Below are 20562 nucleotides of genomic sequence, written 5' to 3'. Positions count from 1 at the left end.
GGTGCTTAATGCGGGGGTGGAAAACATCCGTGTTCCGGCCGGTACGGTTGTGGCACATGCCACTACGGCGTTTGCGACGCACGATTGTCCGCATCGCCGAGGAGTGGTCGCTGGTGTTTCCGAGCCAAGGAGTTCGGATAATCGTTGGATCGCTACCTTATGTGACGAAAATTCTTCCCTGTCCGTGGGGCAACGTGATGCGCTGCGTAAATTGTTGCTGACGTATTCGGATGTATTCAGCTCCGACGATTTGGATTTGGGACGCACATCGTTGCTTTCCCATCACATTGAGACGGGCGACGCTGCCCCTATTCGGTTAAATTCGCATCGGATGAGTCCAGCGGAGCGAGAACACGTTCGGGGGGCGGTGGAAGACATGTTGGCTGCGGACATTATATCGCCATCTAACAGCCCATGGGGCGCTCCTGTGGTCTTGGTTAAGAAAAAGGATGGCAACTTGAGATTTTGTGTCGATTTCCGGAAATTGAATAAGATATCGGTGGCAGATGCGTACCCCCTGCCGCGTATGGACGACTCCCTTGACGCATTGTCGGGGGCTAAGTTCTTTTCCACACTGGACCTCTCTTCGGGATTTTGGCAGCTTCCCCTTGACGAGTCCTCACGGGAGAAAACCGCATTCCGTACGCCGCAGGGGTTATTTCAATTCAACTGCCTCCCGATGGGATTGAATGCGGCCCCTGCTACGTTTCAAAGATTGATGGAGCTCGTTTTGACGGGGTTGCAGTGGGAGACGTGTCTTATATATTTGGACGATATTATTGTGTTCAGCCGCACATTTGAGGAACATTTAACGCGGCTGGAGACAGTGTTCACGAGGATGCGCTCTGCCAATTTGAAATTCAAACCAAAGAAATGCCACCTACTGCAACGGTCCGTCCGTTATTTGGGGCACATTGTGAGTGCCGAGGGGGTGTCCACGGATCCGGAAAAAACGGCGTGTGTCCGGGATTGGCCGACTCCGGCCTCTGTGGGGGATGTTCGACGGTTTTTGGGATTTGCCTCGTATTACCGAAGATTTGTGCCGGGGTTTGCGACGATTGCGAGGCCCTTGCATCTCCTTACGGGTAAAGGACGGAAATTTGTTTGGGGAGAGCCGGAAGAGGCGGCCTTTCGGAGTCTGCGCGATCTATTGGCTACGGCCCCGACATTGGATTATCCCGATTTTGATCGCCCTTTCATTCTCGATACGGACGCGAGTGACACAGGTATTGGGGCGGTATTATCACAGTCTAAAGGGGGCGTAGAGCGCGTCGTGGCGTATGGTAGCCGAGTCTTGTCGCCTGCGGAAACACGCTACTGTGTCACTCGTAGAGAACTTTTGGCGGTTGTTTTTTTCCTACGGCAATTTCGACCGTACCTTTACGGTCGTTCTTTTATTGTGCGTACGGATCATGCGGCCTTGCAATATGCACTTAAAATGGACCAGCCATCGGGACAGTGGGCACGTTGGTTGGACACGCTGCAGGAGTTTTCCTTCCAAATTCAACATCGGAAGGGAGTGCGCCATGCGAACGCTGACGCACTTTCCAGATTACCAGGGCGCGCCCCTTGTAAATGTGCGTCGGGGACGCATAGGTGTTCGCCGATTCTCAACCCCCCTCAGCCGCTCACGTTGGCCGTCGGGAAGTCGGATACTCCGATGGAACCGGGACCGACTGATGGGGTTTTGAATCTGCCGCGGTCTGTCTGGATTCGGGAACAGATGATGGACGAGTCGTTGTTGTCCATGCGGAAGCGGTCTATGAGGGACAAGGGGAGTCCGAGTTCGGCTGTGGGGCCGCGAACCGCTCTCCGAGATGGTCTGCTTATGTGGCAAGAAAGGTTCCAGGAAAGCTGGCGTGTGGTGGTACCAACGTCCTTGCGATTTGAGTTGATTAGAACTCTCCATTGTGACACACTATTGCATTTAGGGGTGCAGAAGACCTTGTTGACGTTACAACGTCATTATTTTTGGCACGGCATGGCGACAGATGTCGTAGGGCACGTGCGCGCGTGCCCTGAATGCGCCCGGCGTAAGCCGCCTAAACATCCTTACGTGCCGCCTCTCCAGTCGATTCAGGTGTCTCGAGTCAATGAATTGGTGGCACTGGACATATTGGGACCCTTCCCACCATCGGCGAGGGGAAATAAATATTTGCTGGTAGGGGTCGAGTATCTCTCCCGTTGGCCGATGGCCTGGCCGTTGCCCGATCAGTCGGCCGCGGCCATCACCGACGCCTTTTTGTTTGGGTACATTATGGACAAGGGGGCGCCGGAGAGACTCCTCACGGACCAGGGCCGAAATTTCTCTTCTAAATTATTGGCTGAAGTGTGCGCAGGCCTTGGGACTAAGAAGATACGGACATCTCCATACCATCCGCAGACGGATGGTATGGTTGAGCGGCTGAACAGGACATTGTCTGCCATGCTTTGCCATACTGTGAGTGAACAGCAATCGGATTGGGATCTGCACATCCCCGGAGTGCTTTCGGCGTACAGGATGACGCCCCATGCGGCTACAGGGTATTCGCCGTTTTACCTTATGTATGGTCGGGAAAACGTGCCTCTGGTGGATGTGCAATTGGGTACTGGGGTGAAGGGACCTCGTAAACCACTCCCTGAATACATTCAGGACACGGTTCGCCGGGTTACGGAGGCGCGGGAAAACGCCCGTGTGGCTACGGCCAAAGCCCAGGCCCGGAACGAGCGGTATGCTCGGCGGTCTGAGGGGGAGTGCCCCTGGAAGGTGGGAGACCTGGCCTGGCTCCATTGCCCGCAGGTGCGGCCGGGGACCTCTCCTAAATTGCACAAACCTTGGCATGGTCCTGTGCGCCTCATTGAGGTTCCCAATCCACAGTCGGCGCGCGTTCAGTTTGGTTCTCGCCGTTGGTTTGTTCATACGTCGCGGTTGAAACCATATGTTGCTCCCCTACGTGATGCGTCATCTCCCAATGTTGCCTTGCCGGGGTCTGTTGCTGCTGACTCTGACTCTTCCCCGCCTGCGTCCATTGATCTTGCTAGAGCGCCTGTCGTACCTGTTCCAGACAGGCCGACCGTGACACCGCGGGGGGGGAGTGGGCCTGTTCGGAGGGCGCCTGCCAAGGCTGCGGGACCTTCAAGCCCGGCGACCCTTCCGACCCCGCTGCAGGCGCATTCGCCGAATATGACCAAGACTGATTCGTCAGGGACACGAGATGTCGGTGGACTTCCAATCGCAGCAGGGGAATTACCCCCTGTCATTTCTCGTGTTCCATCGCGTCCCCGTTCTACAAGTGGGCCGCCGACCGTCCGGGACAGAAACTGCTGGTGTCCTTCTACCGAGCCTCCATTGAGAGCATTCTTACATACTGCATCTGTGTATGGTACACCAGCTGCACAGTGGCTCAGAGGAAAGCGCTCCAGAGGGTCATCAACACAGCCCAAAAGATCGCCGGCTGCCATCTCCCCACACTGGAAGAACTACATAGTTCACGTTGCATCAAAAAAGCACAGAACATTATAAAGGACTCTTCTCACCCTGGACACTCACTGTTTGAGCTGTTGCCATCAGGCAGACGATTCAGATCAGTCAAAACAAGGACAAACAGATTCAAACAGAGCTTTTATCCTACAGCGATCACCACACTCAATAATGCTAATTAATTATTAAGTAATAGTGTTTACAATTGACTGTGAAATAGAGATGTGCAATGACAAAATGTAACCTTATGTGGGTATGTGGGTTTACTTGGGCTGTTTTTATATATAGTATAAATTGATTATCTTTTCATTTAATTTTATTTTTATTTTCTTGTTTTATTTGATTTAAATTTATGAATGATGCCCTGACTGGTGAGCATTTTAAATTTCGTTGTACTGGTGACAATGACAATAAACGATCTATCTATTCCCTCCCTTCTCTACGCTTGCGAAACTTGGACCCCATAGTGGAACATCTTCACCGGTTAGAAACATTTAAGATGGCCTACCTACGATCCATCCTGAGTTTAACCAGGCTGCATTGTGTGAGGAGCTCACAAATCCTTTAAAGATGTGGACAAAGTCCCATCGGTGACCTCCGGCAGGCAAGGCTGCATTGCCTGAGTCATGTAGCCCGCATGGCCAGCCACCGCATGCCTAAACAGCTTTTGTTCCGCCGGATCGAGGGGGCTAAACGGGCGTGGCACGGGCTGGAGAAGACATGGAGTGATGTGCTACAGGAGGACTTGGAGCTGAGTGGACTTGCGGATGACTGGTACCAGCCGTGTCAAGATCGGCCACTATGGAGGAGGCTCCTGAAGGACGCTACTGGCCAGTTGGAGGCAGTCACCCTCCAACAACAACGGAGGGCGGAGGAGCGACGCTCACAACAACGAGCGGAGCGCCGGGTGGCTAAAGCACAGAAAGTTGCCACAGTAGGGGCCACAGGTGGTGCATCAGCCAGTCGTCTCAGTCAGTCAACCTGTGCCATCTGGGTTTGCCCCGTGACCTCTTGCCAGCGGGCGTTCGACACTTCACGTTGCCTCAAGGTGCACATAGCCTGGCACAAGCGTTGTTGTGACGTCACCGCCACTTATTGGCGAATGGCGATTATTGTTGTTCAGTCTATGTATGTATGTGTGAGTCCATTTGTGCGTGTAACTCTATGTGTGTGTATCAAAGGATTTGCGTGTGTAACTACATGTGTGTCTGCCTTTTTCGCCCGGGCAACGCCGGGTAATAACCGCTAGTAACATCATAAACTAGTGTTACAGATTAGAACACCGTACATTGAAGTGTGATATTCGAATCTCATTCGAATTCTTAGCTTTACACCGTGGTCCTGTCTTTGCCGCTGGCCCCCGAGGTCTCTCCCTGCTGGGCGCCGACTACAGGGGTCCCGCCGTTCCCTGACCCCTCGCTGGTCTGCGAACAGATGCTGCCGCCGCTGGGCTCATCGCTCGCGGGGTAAGGACTGTCGCCCGACGGTTCCCCACCCTGGTTCGCACCTCCGCGAGTTCGCGAGAGGGACATGGCTCGTCGCCGGCTCCCATACTCCTGTAAACACATCGTTGCCTCTCCGCCAATCAAATGCGACGCCTCCCCTCACACAGCCCCGCGCAGCGATCACATGCTCTGAACGGGGGTCAGGGGTCGGAGGGCGAATGACGTTACTCGCACACGCGCGACCGCCGCGAGCGGGTGATAACGTTCGTTTAAAGGGACCGCGGAACAGGTGTTTACGGTGGGTGTGAGCCATCACACCGCACAAGTCTCCACGGCGACAGACGGAGCGGGCACCCGTGTTCTCTAACACATGTAAACTGTAACACTTTAAAGATAACATGAAACATGAAACGACTATAAACTAGTTTTTTTCAATGTAATTTATAACACCGTAAACGGAGGGACAGTATTAGAATATCTATACTCTTTGGTGCTTTCAGCAAAAGTCACGTAGGAAGAAATAAAACAAAATAAATCACGACGTTTCGGACGCAACACAAGCGCACAAACGATGTCTGCAGCAGACATTGTGCTGCTCGCAGCAGACATCGCGGATATCGCTATTCTCACCTGAAGGCGCTTGTGTTTCGTCCGAAACGTCGTGATTTATTTTGTTTTATTTCTACCTACGTGACTTTACCGACAAAAACAACGAGTATTAATTCCTGCAGTCACGAAAGCTTCAAATCAATATTAGAATATCATTCGAAGTATTATAATCACAATGTGATCGTATTCGAATCACACTCTGCGCATATGTATGTATAATAGGGTACGTGCAAGCGAACTGTGCTCATATGTATGTAATATATATGTCCGTTGGACATGCGAACCGGGGGTCTGATATGCGAACTGGAGGGTACAGGATTAGGATCTAATAAAAATGATTAGAATAACACTATGGTCATATTAGAATTACACTGAGCTAGAATGTATGTTATATGTAGATGCACATCGGGAGTCGTAAATGTAACCTAGGAGGTGTGCGGTTTTAATCGCATTTAAATTTATCTTCTTGTTTTTTTCGGTAAAGTCACGTAGAAGGAAAACAATATGACTTTGAAACCCCCCCGCCCACCTCCTACGCATTTCCCATAAAAATGCTAAATTCCTCTTGATATGCAAATTCATTTGTCAAGGCGCTCTTCTTCACCCTCCAACCCTCCAAGCTTGGTAGTGTTTCATTCTTCACCTGAGGATGGCTGCTTGCGTTGTAGCCGAAACGTCGTGATAATTATTTTATTATGTTTTATTTTTAAAACCTATTACTAGGATATAAAGAGTTAAATAAGGGAAGGCGGGACAAAGGGTGGGGTAGATTCACAACGAGAATAAGAGCGGGGGAGGAACGAGGTCCGGGGCTGTTTTTGTGGAATATTGGGTCCTGGCTGGTTGCTGTTTCGTCGTTGTGTCGGGGTCGCTGGCCCCCGAGATCCCTCCCTCGATAATGCTAACGGCCGGGCTAACATCATCACTCGCCCCCCCGCTGCTATGTGAACCGCTGCTGGGTTCCTCACCCATGGTGTGGGAGCCGTCGCTCGAAGATTCCCCTCCACCGCGGGTCCGCGTAATAGGCATGGTTAGTTACCGAGTAGTATTCTGCCCCTCTTCACGCTACTACGATACCTCCCTTTCCTAATCGCGCACCTGCAACCAACACGGAGCGAACGTACGCACACCCACACACACACACGCAGCTCCGCGCACTCCAACTCAACACTGACTACTCACGTTATGATCGCGCACCTGTATCGCACACGGAGTGAACGCACGCGCACACACGCAGCTCCACACGCGACACACTGCTCAACAAGATCACACGAGACCACGCTTCGCTATTAATGATTTATTGTCTGCTACCTGGAACTGTTTGTTGAGTCAGTACGTATCGACGAGGCTGGCCTATCCTACTACCCCTGGACCTATTCCCTATTTATCGGCTTACGATACCCTTTCACCTTGCTACTCACGGTTCGAAGTATTCGGCGTCCTGTGGCTTTTCCTCGATGCTGTCGGGACACGTCACGCGGACGTCCGGAGGGCAGAGCTGGGAGCCGACTTGAACGTGGGCCTCTTCAAGAGAAGTGAGATCTCTCTACCTTGCTACGATCCCTTTTATCCTCTCTCCCGGACTCCCCGAATACTCTCCGCTCATGCGCGGCGCATATGCTAATCAATGTGCTGCGTGCGCGGCGTAAATTCTAATTAATCCATTTCTCACGCATGCCTTTATTATTGCAGATTATGCGGCGGCGTCCATCACAAAGGCTCGCCGTGGGAATTTGTGCACGGGCTCCCCGCGTGCCTCCACTCTCCTGATTATTCATACTTTCAGCTTAATCCTTTACCTTCCCTAACAATGGTGCCTGCGCGCTCAAGCGTAATTATCCTAACCATCAGCGACTACGCGCAAGAGCCCCTGCAGTCCTGCTAATCATGCCGTCCCGTCTCTCCCCTGCTTGCCTCGTCGGTACGTGGGGGGTGTGTGTGGGGGATGCGTTTCAACCGCGGTGGCCGAATGCCCCTCGCCGCGACCATACCATCTTAAGGCCGGTCGCAGCGCCGCGGTGCAACGTAGCGTCGGGGGAGGTCGTCCAATTCCCTGGTCGCCGGAAACCGTGAAAGTCAATCCCGATAAGGGCTTCTCGGATAAAAACCGGTCGATCAGGTGACCTCCCCTTCCAGCTCTATGGGTGGGGGGAAAATGCGTGCGGGTGTGTTCATGTGAGGTGAGGTGAGGGGGACGCGGGGTCGGCTCCGTCGCTTGGTGGTGGCGAGGTCGTAGATGGGGCGCCTGCTGAACGGCTTCGTGGCGGCGGCATCACAGTTGTCGTTGCTAGATCGTGATTCCGGGGTCGTAAGCAGTGTTCAAGGCTAAATAAAATAATCCTCTACAGTCTGAGTCTGGAGTCATCACAATTGTAACGATTCATAATCTCACGAGCTCATAGTTGGTTTGTTCAATTATATATATATTTCCATACTTGTTAATTGTTATTCGATGCCATTGAGATGGAACATTCATCAATCATTGGGCAACTTGATTCTAATACGACCATGGTGTGATTCTAATAATTTTATGCGATTATAAACCTGGCACCTAGCAGGCCACATGTTGGTCTTCTGATCCGTACTTACATATAACGTAGATTTGGGCACAGTGTAATTCTGGTACGACAAAATATTTAATCAGATCCTGATCCTGCACCTTCCGTTTCACAGATCCCATCCTTGGTTCGCACGTCCATATTACAAACAGACATGTTACATAAAGACATGTAACGTACTTACGAGCATAGTGTGATTCCAAGAGGACCACGGAGTAATTCTAATAATTGGAATGCGATTCCAATATCACACTTCATTGTATGGTGTTCCAATCTATAACACTAGCTTATAATGTTATTTTTAGCGGTATAATGTAGAGCTCATAGGTTTTATTGTTAGAGTTCACAACATGAGATTTTACTATAAAATTAGTTTACAGTGTTATTGTTGTAATGCGGGCGTAAACGACCTTCCGGATGTGACGTCATGGGGGGAGGAGTTACGTCACGTGGAGGGAGAGGGTTCAAGTCTAAAAGGGGAGAAACCGGAAGAGGAAGGGAGGTTGTTGGAGACTGGGCTAGAGTAAGGCCACGCAGGGCGAAGGCTGGGGAGAGTGGCGAGATCGCCACACACACAGAGTACGGATCGGCACCGTCGGCCAGCGGTGACCGACCCCGGAGAAGCGGGGAGCAGCGGTGGGGCTGCCGCGAGGGCAGCTGGAGAGGCTGAACTGCATTGAATTACCGGAGGGGCGTAAAATTACATTTCTGCCGTCGCCTTGGGTGCGACCTGCTCCTGTCGCCCAGGTGCAGGTGCTGTCCGAAGTATCTGTTGATATTCCACCAGGCTCACAGATGCTTATTCCCTTGCGATATCGGAAGCCTGTGCCTGGTCGTCAGGGAGCTATTGGGGTTTTGTTGTCGCCGTCCGCCACCATCACGGGCGGATCGAAACTATTGTCCGGCCGGACCAGCAGCCATTTTTGCAGGTGCTTAACGCAAGTACCGAAAGTGTGTGTGTACCGGCTGGTACGGTTGTGGCACATGCCACTACTGCGTTTACGGCTCATGATTATCTGGCCAGCCAGGTTATGGTTGGTGGTGTTTCAGGCCCTGAGGCTGCAGATAATCGCTGGATCGCCGAATTGTGTGGGGAGAATTCTGCCCTTTCTGGGGAACAACGTTGTGCGATTCGTAAATTATTATTGAGTTATTATGATGTATTTAGCTCCGACGATTTGGACTTGGGACGCACCTCGTTGCTTTACCATCATATTGACACAGGGGACGCTGCCGCTTTTCGGTTAAACTCGCATCGGATGAGTCCGGCTGAGCGAGAGCACGTTCGAGGGGCAGTGGATGACATGTTGGCTGCGGACATAATATCTCCATCTAACAGCCCATGGGGCGCGCCTGTTGTTTTGGTTAAGAAGAAGGACGGCAAATTGCGATTTTGTGTAGATTTCCGCAAATTAAATAAAGTGTCGGTGGCAGATGCGTACCCCCTGCCGCATATGGACGACTCTCTCGATGCCTTGTCGGGGGCTAAGTTCTTTTCAACGCTGGATCTCTCTTCGGGCTTCTGGCAGCTTCCCCTTGACGAGTCCTCGCGGGAGAAGACTGCTTTCCGTACGCCGCAGGGGTTATTCCAATTTAACTGTCTTCCGATGGGGTTGAATGCGGCCCCTGCCACTTTTCAAAGGTTGATGGAGTTGGTATTAACGGGGTTGCAGTGGGAGACATGTCTGATATATTTAGACGATATTATCGTCTTCAGCCGCACATTTGACGAGCATTTACTGCGGTTGGAGGCTGTGTTCACGAGGATGCGTTCCGCTAATTTGAAATTTAAGCCTAAGAAATGTCACCTACTGCAACACTCCGTGCGTTACTTGGGGCACATCGTTAGTGCGGACGGGGTGGCCACGGATCCGGAAAAAACAGCGTGCGTCCGTGACTGGCCAACCCCGGCCACGGTGGGGGATGTGCGTCGGTTTTTGGGGTTTGCCTCATATTATCGGAGGTTTGTTCCGAATTTTGCGACGATCGCGAGGCCCTTGCACCTCCTTACGGGTAAAGGACACAAATTTGCTTGGGGACCGCCAGAAGAGGCGGCATTTCTGGGCCTGCGCGATCTATTGGCTACGGCGCCGACGTTGGATTATCCAGATTTTGAACATCCTTTCATTCTGGATACGGACGCGAGCGACACGGGCATTGGGGCGGTGTTGTCTCAGTCCAAAGGTGGTGTGGAACGCGTGGTGGCGTACGGTAGCCGGGTTTTGTCTCCCGCGGAAACCCGCTACTGCGTCACTCGCAGGGAACTGTTGGCTATTGTTTTTTTTCTCCGCCAATTTCGACCGTATCTGTACGGTCGTTCGTTTATTGTACGCACGGATCATGCAGCCTTGCAGTATGCTCTTAAGATGGACCAGCCATCCGGCCAGCTGGCGCGGTGGTTGGACACGCTGCAAGAATTTTCCTTCCAAATTCACCATCGAAAGGGGGTGCGTCACGCCAATGCGGACGCGCTTTCCAGGTTGCCACAGCGATCCCCTTGCGCGTGCGCGTCTGGAACGCATAGATGTGGGCCGATTCGGCACCCCCCTCAGCCTGTCGCGATGGCGGTCGAAGTGCCTGAAGCTCCGAATGAGCCGGGGCCGGCTGATGGGGGACCGGCTGATGGGATTTTGCATCTCCCGAGGTCTGTGTGGATTCGGGAACAAATGTTGGACAATTCATTGGTGACTTTACGTAAGCGGACTGTGAAGGAGGGTGGGGGACCGGGTACGGGGGGTGTGCCGGAAACCGCTCTCCGTGATGGTCTGCTGATGTGGAGGGAAGGGATACAGGAACGCTGGCGTCTGGTTGTACCGGCATCTTCGCGGTACGAATTGATTAGGACTCTGCATTGCGACACGCTTTTATATCTGGGGGTGCAGAAGACCCTATTGACGCTGCAGCGAGGTTACTATTGGCACGGCATGACGACAGACGTCGTCGGTCACGTTCGCGCGTGTCCCGATTGTGCCCGCCGGAAGCCACCTAAACATCCATATGTGCCGCCGATACAGTCTATTCAGGTGTCTCGAGTTAATGAATTGGTGGCGTTAGATATTTTGGGACCCTTTCCGCCATCCGCTAAGGGAAATAAATATTTGCTAGTTGGCGTGGAGTACCTCTCCCGCTGGCCGATGGCCTGGCCCTTGCCCGACCAGTCAGCGGCGTCCATTACAGACGCCTTTCTATTTGGGTACGTTATGGACAAGGGGGCGCCGGAGAGGCTCCTCACGGATCAGGGCCGAAATTTTTCTTCTAAATTGTTGGGGGAAGTGTGTGCGGCTCTCGGAACTAAGAAAATACGGACATCTCCCTACCACCCACAAACGGATGGTATGGTTGAACGGCTAAATCGGACCTTGTCCGCCATGTTGTGTCACACGGTGAGTGAAAAACAATCAGATTGGGATTTGCATATCCCTGGGGTACTTTCGGCGTACCGGATGACGCCGCATGCGGCTACAGGATATTCGCCGTTTTTTCTTATGTACGGTCGTGAAAACGTGCCGCCGATTAATGTGCAGTTGGGAACTGGAGTGAGGGGACCTGTTAAGCCTCTTCCTGATTATATTCAGGACACCGTTCGCCGTGTTACTGTGGCGCGGGAAGGGGCCCGCATGGCTACGGCCAAAGCCCAGGCCCGGAACGAGCGGTGTGCTCGACGCTCTAAGGGGGAGTGCCCCTGGAAAGTGGGTGACCTGGCCTGGCTCCATTGCCCACAAGTGCGGCCAGGTACCTCTCCTAAATTACATAAACCATGGCAAGGGCCGGTTCGCCTCATCGAAGTTCCCAACCCACAGTCGGCGCGTGTTCGGTTTGGATCTCGGCGTTGGTTCGTTCACACATCTCGCTTGAAACCATACGTGGCCCCTCGACCTGATGCGTCATCTCCTGATGTTGCCTTGCCGGGGTCTGTTGCTGCCGACTCGCCCTTGCCTGTGCCTGTTGACCTTGCAAGAGCGCCTGTCGTGCCTTTTACAGACAAGCCGGCCGTGACGCCGCAGGAGAGAGGAGGCTCTGCTCGGGGTGTGCCTACTACGGCTGCGAAAACTCTGAGACCCGCAGCCCTTCCGACCCCGCCGCAGACGCGATCGCGGGACACCTCTGACGCTGGGCCTTCGGGAATATGGGACGTTGGCGGGCCTCCAATAGCGACAGATGAACTTTATCCTGTCGCTCCTAAAACCCTGTCACGTTCCCGCTCGGCGGGAGGGCCGCCGACCATCCGGGACGGGCCGGCGACCCGCACCCGCTCAAAATCCCTCACATTTCGTTGACTGTTGTGTTGTGTTCTTGTTCTTACTGTTATATTATTGTATGCTTCGTGTCCTTTAACGTGTTCGGTCGTGTTCGCTCGCATTACTTGTTGGAGTTGTTCAGCCGAGGTCGGCTGGATTTTCTCTACGGGGGAGGGTGGTGTAATGCGGGCGTAAACGACCTTCCGGATGTGACGTCATGGGGGGAGGAGAGTACGGATCGGCACCGTCGGCCAGCGGTGACCGACCCCGGGGGTCTTTGGAAATGATTGCGATGATCATGTCTGAGCTGAGAATTAAGTCACTCAAGATTCCTTTGTTTAACCATAACTTTAGGTAGGTTAGTGTCATCGGGGCTGTGTGAATACTACTCTTGAATGAAATCACACTCCTGTATGACCGACATTGTACTAATTTTGGTTGATCGAGTAGAACAAGGCACGTGCCATGTCCAGACGAATTCTTATCAACAACAGTGTCCTTAAATATGATGCTACAATAAATGTTAACGATTTGCATTTGTACATAACATACATTATAGCCCATTAAAATGCTAATACGACCATATTGTTATTCTAAAATTTGTACCCCCCCCCCCCCCCCACAGTTCACATATCCGACCTCCGGTTCGATTGAACAGATAATTTACATACATACGTGTAGAGTGAGATTTTAATACTTCTAATGAGATTTAAATACCGTACCTCCATTTATGGTGCTATAAATTACAAAACCAGTTGATATTTTTATTGTCGTTTAATGTTTAGTGTTATTGTTTTTAGTGTTATCAGTTCACATGTTTTTAAGTACAGGTGATTCCCGGTATACTTCGGTATTCTGGACCTGAATGTTGCGAAACGATTCATAACGAGGACCTTTCCCCACCAGAGCTTAAGCCGCCAATGTAAAGAACACGGGCTGGCGGGAGCACGTGCTTCCATGAGTGGTCGGGGACAGGGCATGGTTGTATTGCCCACAGGTGCCACCGGGTATGTCCCCCAAGTTGCTCCACCCATGGCGGGGTCAGGTAGAGGTCATAGAGGTGGGTGATGTAAAGACAGTGCGTCAACTAAGGAACAAGTGGTGACAAGATAGAGTTCGTGAAGGGAAGGCGGGACCAAGTGTGGGCGGAGGTTCACGCCGAGAATGAGAGGGAGGAACGAGGTTTGGGGCTGTGTTGGCTGGTTTCTGTCTCGTCGTCGTCGTTGCTATATCGTAACGCCTGGGGTCTCAAACCGCGTTAAAGGCTAAATAAAAGAACCCTCTGCAGTCTGAGTCCGGAGTCATTACAATTGTAACGATTCATTATTTCACGGGCTAATATTGGGTTTGTGCGATTATTTTACATATACTGAATATTGCTATTTGGTAGTATATAGTACGGGGTAGACCCGTGTGATGTAAGAGAAAAAAGTTTAGCTGGAAGCATATTATATTTTTGCGACATAGAATTGTAATGTATTACTTACTGTTAGTAGCTCAGCTTATTGGAGAGTATATTTAGTATTCTGATGATACTATGTAGTTTATACTTGTTTATTAACTGCAGCTACATACTATTAACATTCCTTCCCTTTGTTAATGCTACCTCCATTCCCTCCCTTTGATGCTGCTGGTCCTGCATAATGCACGGGCATAATATGACTTTGAAACCCTCCGCCCACCTCCTACGCATTTTCCATAAATATGCTAAATTCCTCTTGATATGCAAATTATTTTGTCAAGGCGCTCTTCTTCCCACCTCTCCCCCTCCAACCTAGCATCATATATAAGGACACTGTTGTTGATAAAAACTCGTCTGGACATGGCACGTGCCTTGTTCTACTCGATCAACCAAAATTAGTACAATGTCGGTCATACAGGAGTGTGATTTCATTCATGAGTAGTATTCACACAGCCCCGATGACACTAACCTACCTAACGTTATGGTCAAACAAAGTAATCGAGTGTATTCTTAGGTTTTTTTCAGTAAAGTCACGTAGGTAAAATAATAATAAAAGTAAAATAAAAAAATCACGACGAAAAAACCTAAGAATATGAATCCTTGCAGTCACGAAAGCTTCAAATCTAGAATTAATCTTGAGTGACTTAATTCTCAGCTCAGACATGACCATCGCAATCATTTCCAAAGACGTGTGGGGTCCTGCGAGAGCAGGTCCTGACTACAAACAGCTGGGCAGCAGAATCGGAAGTAGCTGCGTCGCCCTCGAAATGTGATGTTGCTGCTGCTGTTGTCGCTGCTGTTGTTGCTGCTGTAGTTGCTTCTGTTGCTGTAATAAACGCAGGGAGGTGATGTTCCGTGATGGGATGACGCCTTTGATTAAAGCCTCTGATCAAACTCACCCGATTGACGCCCTTGATCATTCGCATTTGATCAACTCTGATATTGTAGACTCTCACATGTTAAGCTCTAACATAGTGAAACATAATATTATAACCTATGAACTACAACCTATCCATTGTAACGCTGTAAAAGAATATTACTCATTGGGTTTCACTCCCTCGTCGAGAAGGCCGCTCTCTTCCTTTTCTAAAGTTACATGCTAATTTCTCACGTGAACATCACTAGCCCCGGCCACTTCTTTATGACCCGAGGTCTACACCCATTTCAAACGGGAATGATACGCTGACGCTTTGGTATTCCTGGAATTGACATCGTTTACATTTTACTGTAACTATTTGAAAATTGGACGTAATAAACCCTCGATACGAGTTTTTACGTAAATATCTTGCATTTGAATAAAAAAGTATTTTAACAACTGATTGTCCGTTATTTATTGTACAATGTTCAAAGCAAAAACGTGTGAAGCCGAGTTTCAGGTGGAGCATCTCCGTCACACAAGTCTGACCTTAACCGGCAACATCTTGGCTGTCTCCCCCATCAACATGTGGTCCTAGAGGGGAAATGTCCCCGTTATAAATAGTTTAGCAACCTTCCGGTCCCTCGAAGTATACCGGAGATCACTTGTACTCTAAAACATGTAAACTGTAACACTCTAAAGATTACACTCAACATTAGACGACTATAAAATAGTTTTTTTTAATACGTCATTTATAACACCATAAGCGATATCCGCGATGTCTGCTGCAGACATCGTTTCGGGCGCTTGTGTTGCCTCCGAAACATCGTGATTAATTTTGCTTTAATTCTACCTACGTGACTTTATCGAAAGAACCAAAGCGTATTAATTCCTGCAGTCATGAAAGCTTCAAAACAATGTTTGAATATCATTACAATTATTAGAATCACAATGTGATCGTATTAGAATCACACTTTGCGCATGTATGTGTAGTGTACGTGCAAGCGAACTGTGCTTGTATGTAATATGGCCTTTGGATATGCGAACAGGAGGTCGTATATGCGAACTGGGGGGGGTGCAGGATTAGGATCGGATTAAAATTATTAGAATTACACTATGGTCGTATTAGAATTACACTGAGCTATTTTATGTTGTATGTACCATTGCGAGTCGTAAATGCAAAATGGGAGGTGCGCGGTTTTGATCGCATTAAAATTATTATAATAACAACGTGGTCCTATTAGAATCACGCGATCTACTGCTGCTGATGTTCGGGTGGCGGCTTTCGATTCGGGCTCTGCTCTTCCTTTACTCGCCTGGATGGTGCCGCGGTTATAGTTAAACAAAGTAATATTTAGTTATTCTAGATTTGAAGCTTTCGTGACTGCAATGATTCATATTCTTAGGTTTTTTCGGTAAAGTCACATAGGTAAAAACATTAAAATTAATAAAAGTAAAATAAAATAAAAATCACGTTTCGGAGGCAACACAAGCTTCCGTCTTCAGGTGGAACCGTCACAGCCACGACAGCTGTATCAAGTAAATGAGAGATTGCAGGAGCTACCACTCCGTTTATATAATGGTTGGAGAGGGGGGAAGGGCCAAGTACAGCACACTTTTTATTCATATGGTAGGGTGAGTCTAAAGAGGTTGAGCCTTTGTTATGGTTTGTGACAACTAAACATGGTGAACATGGTAAACATGGTACACCTGTAATAGTTGTCTGTCAAATAATAAATAAGATTGGTCAAATAAGTGTAGTTAAATCTTTTTTGCAATGGTTAATCACATCTTTCCAATGATTACTCAGTTTGTAACCATCATCACGGTTGAAATTATGTCTGTGTTTGTATATTTGTATGGCTTCGTGTACAAACCTTTGATGGTAGCCAGGAGGTTTGCAGAGAACCTTGGTCTCGGAAAATACAATTTCATGAGAGCCCACCGAGTTGTAGCAATGATCGGCAACGGCCGAAGAATCAGTTCTGCCGTGTTTCAGATCTGACTTGTGCTCGCGGACACGATCAGAAACATGACGTTTCGTTTCTCCAATGTAGCAATCACCACAAATGCAACTCAATTTGTAGACTCCAGGATACTGTAAGTCAGGAACGACATCCTTCACAGATGGAATCATATCACGGATTTTATGCACTGTACTGAATCGGACTTGGATCTTATGTTTGTCTTATTTGCCAGACAACTATTACAGGTTATTGATAGACAGCCAGGCTTGTTTTACCATGTTTAGTTGTTTCTTTTTTCACACTATTATTATGTAGGCCAGGCTTAGTCACAAACAGTACCTCTCCATAACAAAGGCTCACCCTCTTAAGTCTCACCTTACCATATGAATAAAAAGTGTGCCGTACTTGGCCCTTCCCCCCTCTCCAACCATTATATATACGGAGTGGTAGCTCTTGCAATCTCTCATTTACTTGATACAGCTGTCGTGGCTGTGACGGTTCCACCTGAAGACGGAAGCTTGTGTTGCCTCCGAAACGTCGTGATTTTTATTTTATTTTACTTGTATTAATTTTAATGTTTTACCAACGTGACTTTATCGAAAAAACTTAAGAATATGAATCCTTGCAGTCACGAAAGCTTCAAATCTAGAAACAATCACCAAAACATGTCTATTGTGTCCAGCCACTTTCAACTCCCCACCAACCAAGTATATACACACCGCCCGCGAAGCGGGCGGCGACTGCTAGTAAATGAATTATTAGAACAAAGTGAATGCTTTTGAGCTTATTGGCTTTCACTCCTGGTTAGAGATCTACCCAACCCACAGGTCCATAAAGACTGGCCGCTCTTACCCTGCAAGTTGAACCTAGGAATTGAGTGTTTAACTTCTTTCTGGTCATTAATGGTCTGTGACAAAAGGTGCATCTATTGGAGCAACATCGTCTCAAGCTTACACATCTCCTGGGTCTCCATTTGACTTTGTATTGTCTCGGAAGTCCACCCACACCTCCACTTCCACAAACTGCTGGGAGTTGCCTCGCTCTGCCTCGCAGTCAGAATTCTCCTCCTGCTTCACGTTGCCTCCATCGATGTGAAGGTCCGATTTTGGAGTTGAATCTTTATCTTCACATTTTACCTTCACTTCTTCACTCTTCACAATCACTTCTTCACTCTTCACCTTCACTTCTTCACATTTCACCTCGATACCTTTAAAAGTGTCCAAGCTGGGATTTTCTCCCGGTTCTTGTTTGATGAGGGATGGGCTCATTGCGGCACTTTGACTTTCACAAGCTGATTTCAGACTCCACTCCTTGTGGATCTTCTGATGCTTGTGTGTTCTCTGGTGTCTTTGAAGATTTGGTGAAAGTGCAAACGACTTCCCGCACAGAGTGCAGCTGAAGGGTTTCTCTCCCGTGTGTGTTCTCTGGTGTGGTACAAGATTAGCTGAATGTGAAAACGCCTTCCCACACACACTGCACTTGAAGGGTTTCGCTCCCGTGTGTGTTGTCTGGTGTTTGTTAAGAGCAGATGACTGTGCAAACGCCTTCCCACACACACTGCACCTGAAGGGTTTCTCTCCCGTGTGTGTTCTCTGGTGTGCTACAAGATTAGTTGACTGTGAAAATGCCTTCCCACACACACTGCACTTGAAGGGTTTCTCTCCCGTGTGTGTTCTCTGGTGTGCTACAAGAGTAGCTAACTGTGAAAATGCCTTCCCACACACACTGCACTTGAAGGGTTTCTCTCCCGTGTGTGTTCTCTGGTGTTTTACAAGAGTAGATGACTGTGCAAACGTTTTCCCACACACACTGCACTTGACGGGTTTCTCTGCTGTGTGAGTTCTCTGGTGCTGTGTCAAATGTTCAGTACGATCTGTGCTGTTGGCACGCAGGTCGCATTGTTGCCTTTTTGCACCGAACCGCGCCGAGTGCCTTTGCTCCATCAGACCAATTCTGCAGAGGAAGCGGCAGCTGCAGACAGAAAAATATATCCACACCATCTACACATCAGTATCAATGCATATATACAGTCACACGTGACTTACAAGTCTATACTTATGCATATATTCATGATATAGTGAAAAAGTGTCCCAAATTCATCACACGGGCTGTTATGGCACACGGTTATAAACATGCCTGGAAGCCCTAGTATCTTCAAAATGAATGTTAACCCAAAACTCCGAGCACACAATTTCGGCTGTCTGGCTACAAAAGGAATATTTATGAAAGCTAAATTCAGCTGACATAGTAAAGGATGTTGAAAATAATACTATTTGTGTTATGCACAAATGCATAAATTAATGTTCAATCGCAACTAAGAGGTGTGAAGCCAGGCACAGATGTCCTTGAATGCTGGGATGAAGTTCCGACTTCAGCTGCACATGTGCTGTGATAACTTCCTGACTCCAATCTTACAAAGACTTCCAGATGAAAACAAAAATAAACTACCGTTTTGATATAACCTCTGTGCTCAATAGAATTAATAGACTTTACTGCAAATACAAACTTGACACTGTCACACAATCAAGGGCGGAGCCAGTATTTTAAGGTAGGGAGGGGGGCAAACCCTCCAGCAATGAAAAATCATAGGAGTTAATAATAGGAGTTGTCCCCTTTTTTCTGGCAACAAAACTGAAACCTTGAGGATTCATGTCTGTGTCGTGTTTTCTCCGGAGACACTTTGTTGGGGGCACGTCTTTATTATACACACGCGCCCTAACTACTAAACATCAACTCCTCGTACAGTTTATCTCGAGTACTTCCACTCGGTATATTATACGCCTCCTACGTAACATGCCTGCCCCGGCTGCGCTCCAGGTCCTCTGGCTATAATATCCTATGGGAGACCCAGGGTCCACCACTGGCCTCACAGAGCTTCAGCCCTTAAAAAGACGGCGAAGCTAGTGGTCCAGGGTCCTATTCTAGCAGGTCTTCTTGCTTCAACTGGTCGTCTTCAACTGCCAGGACCTCTCCAGAGGTCCACCTTATATACGTTTCTCAGCCGAGGTGCGGACCTCCGTGAGAGACGTGGGTGACCCCAGAGTCCCTCACCGAGGTCTGCATGTCTGCCATTAAAGGCCAGTACGTCCGTAGCCCCCCCGGCGGTTAGGAGTGTTTGCGAGGGATCGTAGGACCCCTCACAACCCCCAAACGCTTCTGGGATGTCTGTCGTTGCCTGCAAGTGCAGCCCATCCATGGCACTACATTTGCATTAACCACAATACTTGCAGTCAAATGCAAACAAAAACACACTATGATAATATGTGTGAGCAGTACGCCTTTTGGCGTCCTCTGGTCGAGCACCAATTGGTGTCCTCTGGTCAAGCACCAATTGGGTCGAGGCTCAAAAAAAGCCGTCCCTTGGTGTGGACCAATCAGTTTCAAGAAGATGAATCCCTGCAGTCACGAAAGCTTTAAATCGAAATTTTATGCATATATTATCATAGTGTGTTTTGTTCGCATTTCACTGCAAGTATTGTGGTAAATGCAGACATGAATCCTCGTAAAAGACGTTGGTTCGATCTTGTTGGTTTTTGTCGTTAGGCTGTTAGTAGGATCCTACTAACAGCCTAACAACAAAGACCAACAAGATCATCAGTAGGATCCGACTAACAGCCTAACGACAAAGACCAACAAGATCATCACGAGTTCGACGTCCCTAATCGAACCAACCAAACGTCCCTCCTTAAAACCCTCGGCTGCAAGACCTCCCAGATTCTATGGTCTTCCCAAGATCCATAAAGAAGGCTCCCCACTACGACCCATAGTGTCCATAATCAACTCTCCTACATACAAACTGGCCCGTTTTCTATCAGATACTCTGCTCCCCTTCACTGGCAAGACCTCGTCAGCAGTACTTAACGCAACCCAATTGGTCTCTATGGTCAAGGACATGGTACTGTCTCCTGACGATATCCTCGTCAGTTTTGATGTGGTATCTCTGTTTACCAAAGTCCCAGTTCCTGAC

General features: G+C 49.1%; 1 pseudogene across 1 annotated transcript in view; it reads right to left on the bottom strand.

The window, feature by feature from the left end:
• The window catches only part of LOC144737808 (uncharacterized), a 99225-nt pseudogene that overhangs the window by 37224 nt on the left and 41439 nt on the right, over nt 1-20562 (bottom strand). Inside the window, exon 6 of the transcript XR_013589079.1 lies at nt 17953-18461. The product of XR_013589079.1 is annotated as an uncharacterized LOC144737808 (transcript). The remainder of the gene's footprint in view (nt 1-17952; nt 18462-20562) is intronic.

Source organism: Lampetra planeri, chromosome 74 (genome assembly GCF_965212315.1).
Source record: "Lampetra planeri chromosome 74, kcLamPlan1.2.h2, whole genome shotgun sequence".
Taxonomy (NCBI): Eukaryota; Metazoa; Chordata; class Hyperoartia; order Petromyzontiformes; family Petromyzontidae; genus Lampetra; species Lampetra planeri.
This window is presented reverse-complemented; position numbering and strand designations above follow the sequence as displayed.